The sequence below is a fragment of the Accipiter gentilis genome, chromosome 9 (genome assembly GCF_929443795.1).
Source record: "Accipiter gentilis chromosome 9, bAccGen1.1, whole genome shotgun sequence".
Taxonomy (NCBI): domain Eukaryota; kingdom Metazoa; phylum Chordata; class Aves; order Accipitriformes; family Accipitridae; genus Astur; species Astur gentilis.
The window spans coordinates 43,605,902-43,618,317 of NC_064888.1; the positions used below are offsets into that span (position 1 = coordinate 43,605,902).

The 12,416-nt window shown below is 40.2% G+C and overlaps 1 protein-coding gene across 35 annotated transcripts in view; it reads left to right on the forward strand.

Annotated features, from left to right (window-relative positions):
• Positions 1 to 12,416, forward strand: part of JAKMIP3 (Janus kinase and microtubule interacting protein 3) — a 93,686-nt gene that overhangs the window by 19,763 nt on the left and 61,507 nt on the right. For all 35 annotated transcript variants that reach the window (XM_049810744.1, XM_049810777.1, XM_049810745.1 and 32 more), the window contains one exon: positions 7,744 to 7,889. The gene's annotated coding sequence lies outside the window, so the exon portion shown is untranslated. The remainder of the gene's footprint in view (positions 1 to 7,743; positions 7,890 to 12,416) is intronic.

Here is a 12,416-nt window from a genome sequence, read left to right on the forward strand (position 1 = left end):
TTAATTCTTTCCTAATTATAGCCTGATTTAGGGCAATGTTGAGGTAAACTTCTGAACCTGATTCTGTGTACACGATGCTCCTTTCTGTCAGCCTGTCAAAACAAAAAGGCCTTAAAATACATGTAAACTCTGTTCATATTCACATTCTCCCCTCTGTCCTGGAGCTCCATGGCCCAAAAGTGAAACATGCATCCAGCCTATACTTGGGTTCAACATTTGAGATTTTAGTACAAACGTTTTTAAAGGCTATGCTGAGCATTGACACTTGTTTGAATCTGGACTGTGAACTCTGAGGTGATGTCGGTGCTAGTTTGAGGCCAGAAAAGCAACCAATCCAACCCAAATGGAGCTGGGATGCTCCTGTGCTGCTGGACAACGCAAAGAAGATATAACATGATGTTTTTTCTGTTGGGTGATTTAATTGAATGCAAGTTTAAAAACAGATGTAGAGACATGTTAGCTCTGTAACACACATTTGATGCAAGCTGGTATTAAGGTGAGGCATTACCAGAAATGAGGACAATCTCACCGTACTCCTCATTGTGCTATGGTTAGACTGTGAGGCTCCACAGTCCTATTTATAGACTGTAATAAAGCAGAATATTACGCTGCACAGGCTCCACAGACTGAGAGTCAGATTGGGTCAGAGGGGCAATTGTCCATCCACGCACATCAGAGCTGAACGGGGGGTCGTCGTGCTTCATCTGTGGTGGGTGAGAAGTAGAATTAAGAGCAAAATGCTAATCCTAACTGAAACAATGAGGGAGGCTGCAGGTGAAACACCTTGATGAGTTTTGCGTTCACTGTTTTCTGGAGAACTCTTGATTATGTTGGGGGAATGCTTTAAAGAAGTGAAGCAAAGTGGAAGTTTAATTATATGTCCAGAAGTCTGTAGAAATGATAGCCAACTGAGAAATTAAGCTGGATTTTACTAATTCTGTGGCTGGAAATAAAGTGAAACTGCAGTCATTTTTACTATAGGCCCCTTAAAAAAACCTACCACCACCAAACCCTGTGCACTACAAAGACAAGCTGTATAATTTTAATGATATAGCTTTCAGCATCTTTCCACAATCACAGTATGTAAAAGCTGGAACAGATTGGGGAAGCAAGAATTTCATAACTCTTTACCTTCCAGAGCTGATGTAGGTACTATACCTGCAAATTAAAACAGTTGTCTCTTCCACATTCTGCTTTACTGTTCCCAGCAGGTTGCATCAGAGAGTTTGTGTTGTAGGATGTTTTCTGATCAGTGTAGCAGAGGCTTCATTGCTAACTGGATGCCAGCCTAGGGAATGCTCTGGTTCCTTGTTTGTGAAGGATTTATGCGATGGATAGTCAAAGCAAGGGTTTCAGAGCAATACAGTTCTGCTCTTGACAATACTTGGGAGGTATTTGCAGCAAAACCTGTTGCGCTGCCTCTTTAGTTACTGAAACTAAACCCAAGGAGACTACTAGTAGAGTTGCCATTGTACCTTTTATAAATGCTGTTACAGGTCAAATTGGGGCTGGGTGCTGCCAGTTCTACCACTGTCACCCTGTACCTTCTGACTCAGAGCAGCAGCATTTTTCTCCCCTGTTGAATTTGGCTTGTGGTGGTTTGACCTCAAGAGCAGCAGAATGACATAGAGCTGCTGCCAGGGTTTGTGGTGTATGATGATAAAAAAATGGAAGATTCATGTTTCCACTGGGAAAGTCATGTAACTACCCCGTAGGGTGGCTTCTTGTTCTTGCATTAGTGTGAAAAAGTAAATGAAACGTCCTTTTCGCCTACACAATATCAATCATTTTATAACTGCCTGTTTAATGTCTCTTAAAAAAAATTCACAGATCCTGATTCTTTATTACCTCATTGTACCGTTTATGTTTCTTTTAGATGAATATAAGTGTAATAATGAGTACCTACCACTTACCTTTCTGTAACATTATAATGCTTTTCATCTTTTTTCCTATCTCCTGCTATTACAATCTAATATCTTATTTACCTAGCTGCGTACACAACAGATGTCCTCAGTGATTACTTGAGTCTTTTCTTCTAAATCTCTGCATGCAGGATATGTCAAAATTGTATTTTTAAATATAGATTATCTTATACTTTCCCATATTGAATTTCATGTTGCTTAGTTACCTAATTTTCCAGTTTGAGGTTATTGTTTTGGTTTTTTCTTCCTTTTTCTTGCTTTATATTCCTCTCGCATCTTGATTGGCCTAAATAATCCTCTATTATCAGCAGATTTTGATATCCTACTCTTTACTCTTTTTTGCAGGTTGCCAGCCCTAGCTCTGGTCCTTGGAGCTCACAGCTGTGAATCTCGCATTTTAGTAGTAATTTCTCCTTTGTTTCTATCCCCTATCCATGACTAGAGTTTCTTATATATCACGTTACTAAATCTTCCTAAGCAGTTAATTGCATAAGCATCCAACCCTTAAGTATACACTGTGAAACTGAGATTCAGATTTACATTCTCACATGCTTTACATATTTACATGCAAGGTTTCATTGAGGTCTGGTCTACTAGCCCAAATCCAGCTCACATTTCAGGCTATGAAACCCTTTTGCATCATCATGTTTGCTTGGGCATGGATTCCTCTTATGGCTTTAATGTTCTATGTGTATTTGCACAGTTCTTACATATTTTTTGTTGAAACTTTAACAAACTCAGGTTACCCTGGAGTGGAGAAGCCACAGCTATTGCTGTGCATTATGTTGCACATCTCCAGCTTCCTGGAGCTTTGCAGATGTGTAGTTCCACTCCCTGTCACTGCTGGAGAACTTGCCCAGCTGCGCTACCAGCAGTTGGTAGCCACACAGACCCCAGCAGGCAGCATTTATTGTGCCCTTGGGCATCCTGACTGGGTTTTTACAGGCAAAATCTGGTGCTCCACTCCCAGTGATGGCTGCTCCCCACTGTTAAGAGCAATGATCAGCTAGAAAGTCAGAAGGCAGATGGACGCATCCTCTTAGCTAAAGATCAGTGTAGTGCAACCCATGAGAGAAACAAGTTTCTCTGAAGGAGTATGTGCAGAAGGCTAGAAGATTGGAAAATCCTGAATTCAAATCCCAGATTACCCAGATGCCACGCTAAACAAATAGCTAGGAAAGAGCTCCTCTGTAGCTGTTTCTTATCTGTAAATGGAGATGTTTGCAAGAATGTTTTCCCAGTCCTTTTATATAGTACTTCCCACAATGAAAAGCAAGGCTAGCACTTTTCCAAATCATCAGAACAAGTCTGAGAGGGAGATATCTGCATGGGAGGAAGTTCTCCTGAGACAAGACATCAGCAAGCACTGCTGCCAGAAGATACCAGTTGGGAATGAGTGACTTGGCCACAGAAGTGAACTCCAGCAAGTAAATTTTAGTGACACAATAGAGAGCATGAGCAGACGCAGCTGCTGAGATTCCCCTTTTTCCTTTTTTTTTCTTTTCTTTTCTCCCCCCCGCACCCCCTAATAGAGAAATGAGAGACTTGTCCATACACTTACGTATCCTGAGATTGCCCCAGGTTTGTCCCTTAGTAGAACCAGCAAACTGATCCAAACTTCAGCTCTCCAGGTGCCACCTGATACTGGTGCCAGTGTGCTGCCCAGGAGTGTCTTGTCCTTTATAATCTCACAGCTGGTGAGCAGTAAAAATCGGGAGAGCTTTCAAAGTTGCTGTTCAGTTTTGGTCAGTCACATGAAACTCTTATGACAGCAGTTATGCAGTTGCTGTTGTGGTAGGGGTTTTTTTAAAAATAATTTTTATACTGCTCCCTGGATGTCTTTTGTAGGCAGCTAGAGGCCACATGAGCCACATGGTGCTATTGGAGATTTAATCCTTTGTGTGCATTTGTCATTCTTGGTCTTGGTAGCGGGTGGCTCTATAACATGGTATAACTTCTACTAACTTTCTCATCACACACACACACACACACGGCTTGGATGGTCTACATTCCAAGTTGTTAATTCCAATTATTTTTACATTAAAATAATATATCCAATTATTTTATATTCAATGTAATGCTTGTTACATTTAGTGTAGCATTAGAGGGATCAATTTGTCATGCTTGTTACTAACTGAAATTATATCTTGAGTATGATAGTGTTTACAAACTGTGGTTTTCTGTGAAAGTCAGCCTGTCTTCTCATTGTTAGTCTTGTTTAAAAAAAAAAAAGAGAGAAAATAAGATTTTCCCAGAGGAATGGGTCCTTTGACTTCAAATGTTAAAGTTAGGTTGGAACAACCCTTACCCTTTTATCCCCCTTAAAAGTCTAAAATATTTCAGAAATGGACTTGCCACTTTGAAAGGAAGTCTTAAACCCCCTTACTGATCTGTTCTGTGAAACTACAGAGAAATGGATATCTGCATGCCAGTCAAATTGACTAGAAAGGTTGATGCAGCATCTCAAATCAAATCAGCTTTAAAAAAATCAGATTATAGCTTAAAAATTCTCAGCCATGTACATCTGGTTAATGCACAGGCACCTACTAACAGAGATCACCTTGACAAGGTCAGTAGCAGTGAGACACCACCACATCTGCATATCCTCAGCATGGCAGTGACTCAGTTATCAGCCTCACAGACAAAAGGGTTTGTTTCTTGTCACACCCAGCGTTTCTTGCTCTTCAGTGTGTGTTTTTCTACATGCCTTCAGCATTTTCCTTCCTACTTGTTGCTTTGCCTCTCCTTTGAGAAACATGAGCTTTGTGATTGCAAGGTTTCTTAATATTTCTCTTTCGTTATCTGGGAGGGCATTTTGCCCGTAGGATTTTATTCAATCATCTTCCGTGAGCTTGGTTGGTTTGGTTTGTATTTTAAATATTTTTTTAAAAGTGGGTGTTTTCTTTATAGTTGGAAATTAACCAGATAAAATTGGAGTACTTCTCCCTTTCTATGTAAATACTGAGTGCTTCCATACTTATTATGGATTATAGGATCTGTTGGTACTTGCTTTAGAGTTTGCTTCATAGCACAAGTGTCAATAGGGTCCTTCTCTGTGCACCTCAGTGCCTGGGTCAGGCTGTGATTTATAGGAGTGTGTCTGAGTTCTGCTCTCCAAGCTGACAGTTTATTTGTCAAAAAATGGTTAATTAGAATGGGCCTTGTACTTACTAACAGCAAATACAAAAAAACATTATCAAAGGGAGGTTAACTTATATTTGGTACAGCCATGGCTAAATACAAATTTGCTTTCACATGTAAAATTCTTTCAAGGTGGCAATATTTTTCATGATCATCTGGAAAAAAAACTCATCTTATTCAATGTTATAAGGACTGAGTGTTACGCTTAAAACATTCTATAGTGCTTTTCTTCAAAGCACTCAACCAGCTCTGCTGTCCTCAATCTCCTTGACTACTTTTCTGTTTTTTCCTAATGTTTCAGCTGCACTTGCCCTGGAGATGAGTGGGCAAGGAGAGGCCCCTCTGACTTGTGTCCGTGTGCTGCTCAGGGGTGTCATCCTCCTGCCCCTAGAAACTGGCAGAGATTCCTGGGAAAAGAGCAGCAATCTTGGGATGGCTGGCTCTGGTGAATTATCCTACTTCCAGCTCTGAGGATAAATAATAACTTGTTTATTTTCTAACATTTATCCTGACACAGCTGTCTCTCATTCCTTTTCCTCTTTGTGGCACAAGTTGTGCACAGGTACAAAGGAGGACCAGCAAGCATTCCCAGGAGCTGGCAGTGTGCCGTCAGTGGGACAGCCTGCCTGGCCTTCGGGTAAGACCACTTCTCACATTGCCTGGCCAAGGCTCTGCTGCTGTCCTTCCCTGCCTGGAGGAGAGCTGCTGGGGATGGTCCCGCTCCTGCACCTGAGTCAGCACGGCAGCGCGTCGCCTCCCCCACTCCTATGCCTCACTGGCACCTCGTCCTCTCTGGCATTTTACACCATCGAGGGTTTGGTCCATCTCAGAAGAGAGAATCTTTTTGCTTTTAAATTGAAGCTCTGGAGAAGTGGCTTTTAGGTACTTATTTTTGACTTCCCAGTATACTAATGACTGGATCATTACAGTGGATGGAAAGTTTCCTGCTTACTTAAGTGGAACTTGGCTCAAGTGGCTCATTCGTAACCCAGTAGAACAGATGGAAAGAGCCTGGTTTCAATGGGCCACGGGTGAGGCTGCAAGGGGATATGGCTGTTGCCAACTGCATCGTTCTTCTCTAGCATTCTTATTCCTTGAAGAAATGCATTCTTTCTAAAGGTGCATTGGAGCTCTTGTATGAAGTTGGCTAGCAGTATTTTTTCCTCTTTTTCAAATCCTTTTCTGCTTGCTAAATATTTCTATATTTTCTCTTAACGTGTATTTTATTCAGTGCATTACTTAAATTATGCAGAATCAATGAGCTGGGTATTTTGACTTCTTGTTTTTTCATAATGTTAGCTGTGAAAAGACACTGCTTACATACTGATTATTGGGTGAATCGTGAAATCTGTGAAAACATACAAAATAATTAGATATGCAGCAGTTCATATTAAACAGTGATCTGGTGTCCCTAGGTACGAGTGGTAAATTTGGTGCTTTTCTGATGTTAAAAAAAAAAAAAGATTTCTGTTATTTTGTAGCCAAGTGTATAAGCTAAATACAGCAGTTCTGATCTCCTGAGCAAGATTTACAAATAAGTGAGGGTTTGGGTTTTTTGGGGTTTTTTTGGGTTTTTTTTTTTTAGTGTTTCCATTAGTAATTTTTAACAGAGAACTTGGCCAGAACATATGGATGAGACACAGAAGTGCTGTGGAGGGAAGCCTTTTGTCTGGTTGGACTGCTGACCTATAGCTGGGATGCTCAGGAGGTGTTTCTAGCTGTCATCAAACCTCTGCCTGACTTCAGGAGTGACACCTGGCCTGCCCCATGCCTAAGATTATTTTCAGTGGGATCCAAGCTATTCATATAACTTTACATTCATTAAATTTGCCTGCTGTAGCTGTCGTAGGGCAGTGGGAATCCCGAGTTCTATAGAACAGTGATGACTTGCTGTTGCTGAAGTTAGTGCTACTCCAACTTAGAAATACTGTTCTGACTTGTGAAAACCTTGGCTTTTTAACTGAGACTGACAGCAGTAACACTCTTGTTTTGTATCTGTGTATAACTTAGACCTCTTATGTGTGTGTCACTGCAGCTCTTTCCTTTAAGAAGACAAAAATCTTAACACTGTTGTCTTGTCTCCCAATTTGTTATGAGAGATTGTACCAGTACATGGATGAACACCAATAATTAAAAAGCACTGCTCTCACTGAATCCTGCAGAGCTCTGATATATTGAATTGCCAGCTTCCTTCAGGAAGGAATATAAGACCAAGTTAATAACACCCAGAGCACATAACAATTTCCAGAACTGTTTTTTATTTTCCTTCCACATGCTATGATGTCATGTGATAGAAATCCGTGCAGCTAAAATAATAACAGCTAATTGTGTGACAATACATATAAATGACCATTACGTTCATTATGGTTTTCCCTAGTTCCAGCTGTCATACCAAGTATTTGTTTAGTGCTGCCCACTTCAAATGTTAGAAGCCCCATTGTGTGATACTGAGCACTAAATCTTCAGTGTTGGTAATGTGATATTTGAACAGCTTCTCTTTTCTGAACTTGTTTGTCATCTCTAAATTGGATATCTCTCTCAGCTTTATCTTCTCTAGCAATGTTCTTGCTAGAAACTTGACCAGTGTGAAATGCAGCAGCGCATCATCTCTTTTGTTACTATAATGCAACAGATCTCCCTTTCTCCAGAATTTACCTAAAGCTCTCTTGGTCTTTCCCAGGGACCATCTTCCCATTTGAGATCATGCTGGAGGGCTCACACTTGATTCCATGAGATTTTTGACTTCCAGCCCCCACCAGGACTGCCCTCGTCAAGCAGATGTTTGTGGGAGAAGAATGGTGTTAGTCTCCAGCACTGTCGCCTTCGGTGGGTACTGCAGCCCATCCCCCTAAAGCATCCTCACAATAAATCTCCAAGTCTGTTAGTTTGATCATATTTTTGCTTTCTTTCTAAATCAGTTTATGGGCCAAAGGACATGCTCTGTGTTAAATAAATGGGCAGAGATGGGCTGAAATTAGGGAGGGGAGTCTCAGCAACTGTAAGAAAAGCTTATTTAAAATAGGATATTTGGTGATAAAAATTCAGATTTGAAATAATCTGATCCTCAGTTTTTTCGGGCTGAAGGAGCAACTTTTCATTAGAGCTTGATGGGCACCTAACAACTTGCAACTGCTTTCGTTTGGGAGATTAATTAACTTCCCATTCAAATTCTTGTCTATTGCTGTTTAATGTAAGTTTTTATCATCGTTTAGAACTGGGCACACATCTACTGAGAAATAAAACAAACTGTCAAATAGAAATATCTTTTTTTTGATAACCATGGTCAGCCTAAAGAAAGATTCCTCCTCCCATTAGTGTCCTTCCACACTGCCCAGTTCTTCAAAGCTGAGTTTGATGAGGATGAGTCATTCTGGAAATTAGTCTTAATGCAGAAATCTAAAATGCAATGTTTTTGTTGCCACACACAGTAGAGTCTGTTATTTTCTTGCTAATTTATAAATTGAATAAATCCAAGAATTGAAAATCTTTTGTAACAGTGTTGCAGTTAAATACTGCCTTTTCCACTCAAATCCAGCTGTGTTGCGTGTTCATGCAGAAGAGGGTTGGAGAGGTAGTGTTAAGTAGTTATTTAGGGATGTTAATAACATGCTTAAAATGCTTCTATAAAGTGCTTTTGGATCATACGATGCCATCTGTGTTACAGTTGATTGTAGTTAATTATACAGGCATGAATTTCTTGGGAAAATGGATGGCATTACTCAAACAGTTTGTTTGTGATCAAGATAATGGAATGACACAATATTAAACTGATGGAATTAAGTCTGAAATGCATTCCTCGCTAATAATCCTCCACAAATCAGTGGAATTATTCTGAGTTGCTCCAGTTTAACAGAGAATTTGGATAGGTGTACTCTTGTAACATTATTGCAATAACTGCAATGGATTTTTGTACTTTAAGTGTTGTGAAGTATCTGAGAAAAAAGAAAAATTGGTTTCCTGTGTAATAGCCACTGTTTCTAATTAATTATTTCACTTTCTGCAATTTAGCTGTAAGAGATGTAGAAGTTAAACAGGTGGCATGCTTTAAAATACACATGTTGAGGTTTAGCAGCAATTATATCTTCCAGTACTGAAATTCTATTAATCTCTTCTGTTTTACTTTAAACCATTAACTCTTCACATAATTGATACCCAGCTATGTTTTGCATTTAAAAAAACCAAAACGCAACAAAAACCAAAAAACCAACAAACTGTGTAAAACTTGTGATGAAAAATCAGTGGATGGGGTTTAGATATGTATCTAAATGTATGTGTGTGATGCAAACAGGTAACTACATGACTACACATGATAAGTCTGCATATAGGAATATATGTAAACTACATATGTATAGCTTATAAGGTGCAGGATTTTGCATGGGTTTTGTAAACATGGTCCACCCATCAATGAGTTAAAGCTAACTATGGTTGAAGGATTAATCTTTGAGGAAAAATTCAGGTCAGTCAGGATTTGACATGTGTCTGTTAAAGCTGTTGGAATTGATCTAATCCTAAGCAAAACTTTGGCTAGACTTCCATCTGCAGACACTCATTACTGTATGTTGGGGTTTGGGGGGGAGGGACTATTTATTATTTTTAATTTAAATCAGATATAATTTCATCAAAGATAAGTTTCAGAACTTATTTCACACTGGGAAACATTGATGGTTGTTGTTTTGCCTTATGGAAGCTGAGATTTGCTCTAAACCAGCCAACTGTTGGTAAAGGAATACATTAACTCTGCAATATGGGTAGCCCACAAGGGATTTGCTAGCATATGGTAGTGCGTGGTAGTTCTATTTAGAGTGGAAATCTTCAAGACAAGACGCTATTTTCCAGTGAGCATGGCACTGGATTAAAAGCAGGGCCCTGAATGCAAGTCTCACATCCTGAATGAGTGTCCTGGGTACCCAGGCTTTGCTTATGCTGGTGTCTTCTGTTAGTTTTGATGAGAAGTTTTGTTCTGAACCTGAAATTTTCTCAGCAAAAGCATGGTCAAGATAGATATGCTACTTTGGAAGTTTGGGTTGAATTTACCCACATTTGGTTATATTTAAAAAAAAAAAAAAAGTGTTTTGTCAGACTAGTCTCAATCATTATGTAAACAGCACAGAGAGAAAAATCCTCATGGGATGTATACAGGAAATATGCAATATAACCATATGTACATGACAATAAATGTCTTGGCAATTATTTCTTGATCTCAGTACTTTCAAGACTTGCTACCTGCTTACTGTATTTTTGTACATAATTTCCGATGATTTTCTTCTCGCATTGCAACTGAGTAACATAGTATTTGTGACAAATGTTAGTACAGAAAAAAAACCCAAAACACAAAACCAGCATGCGATGCGATTGCATTGGCAGAGCACTTTGGCTTAGCATGAAATACCTTTTCAGAGGAAAACTCATTTTCTTGCATATAGATCTGTAGACTGTTGAAATCCTAAATCAAAAATTGACATTAGTCAGAAGAGCTTCCCCATATGAGGAAGTGGGAACTCAGGCATAGACAATATTACATTTTCTTGCTATTATAATATTTTGAGATGTATCAGAGACTCAAAAAGGTTTGTCTAAACTAATTAATTGTAACAATTTTTCAAAAATAGAAAACAACAGTGTTCACAAGGCTGTATCATGCACTTGAAATTTTCAGTATTTGTAAGAATAGTGTTTTGCTTAAGCTATGGTTTGCTTAAAATATTGGTACGCTGGGTAGGGATTTATTCATTTAAGTGCAGTGAAACATTGATTTCAGAAACTACTATCTAGAAAACACATTTTCCAATTAGCCTTGATGTCTGAATTGCAAGTCAGGAGGCAAAAAGAATGATAAGCCCTGCTAAAGACAGCTTATGATGCATTATTAATGCTATTTTCAATATCAAACATGCCAGGAATCAGATGCATAATATATTGTCCCAGAATCAAAAATGAGGACCTTTCTGTTCTATTAAGATGATGTGTCTTATGCCACCCTCTACATAACTCACTGAAAGAAAAAAAAAAAAAAAGGTAAAAATACAATGGCAATGTAACTGGTTTTACAGGAAATGGCTTCTCTACCCACTGCTGCCCAGCACTACAGTGGTGATGTCCCACTGAGTTGGTCTGTTAGCTGTAAGGGCAGGACTTTTTGAGGGTCTATGCTCAGTTTTGGCACCTTGGCGTTAGCTTCCTGGGCTTACCGCATGTTAGCTAGCTGGCAAAGCAGACCACTGAGCAACCTGGGAATGGTAGGTTTGCATTCCCTCACCAGCATGATAAACCATCTCTGTGCAGTGTTCTGTATCAGCACAGTGATGTTGGCTTGGAAACGTTTTTGTGGCAAGTTTTTCTCCCAGTATTTGGGAGAAATATTCTTTTAAGACTGGCATTTGTCCACCAGTCCCCAGATGGCTTTTCTGCACACAGGCATGCACCAGCAGACACCACTGTCTCTGTATTACAAGACCGGCACTTTTATTAATACAAATAACTACTTTCATAGTTCCCAACAATGGGGCTTGTCCCACTGCATATGCAGAAGCTCATGGTCATCACTAGAAAGCTGCCTTACTCTGTCCAGTCTGATTTCCCATTATTATCCCTGGGAATAACAACCCAGTATGCAGCAAATGGACTGATGACTCTGAACTGTGTAAATCTCTTTCTGGTCTGCAGGACAATGAATACAGGAGGGGGCCTCTGTGTGTGTACACCAGTTCTTGAAAATAAAACCATTGCTTTCAGGTTTGCCCCTTCAGTCTGTACAGCAACCTGGCCGTTTGAGAAATTTTGCTTGGGAACCCTGGCTCAACATGATTCTGCCGTTGTTTCCCCATGCGGTCTGCTGCAGCCCATGTCTGTGTGATACATACCTGCAGCCGGTAGCATGTCTGCGGGTGGGAGAAGGGAGCTGGGATTTCCTTCTCTCTGGTTTGTGCCCACTCTTGGCAGTATTTGCATTCTTAGTGACGCCCAGCTCCAAAAGAGGTGTGCCACTTAAGGATGAGGAAGCCGCAGCCCTCTGGGTCATACAGGAATGCTGGGGGAGAAAGGGCTTCTGCACCCCCATGTCCCCTTGCACCCATCCTGCTGCTTCCTGCACTGGTGTCTTACCCTCAGACCAGAAACTAGTGCTGCCTGGTAGGAGCTGGGCAGGAGGACAGGAGGCAAAGTGTTCAGTGCAGAGGGCTGAGACCTCCCGAGGAAAGGCAGAGCAGCAGAGGAATTCTCTCACCAGAAACAGTCTGCTCCTGGGGAGTAAATCACAAGTCGTGTGTTAGACCACGAGTGAGTGAGTACCTGTCTGCTACCTGCTTTTCTTTTGGTTATCCTTCCTGCAGCTTGCTTCAGTGTGGCAAAAACAGT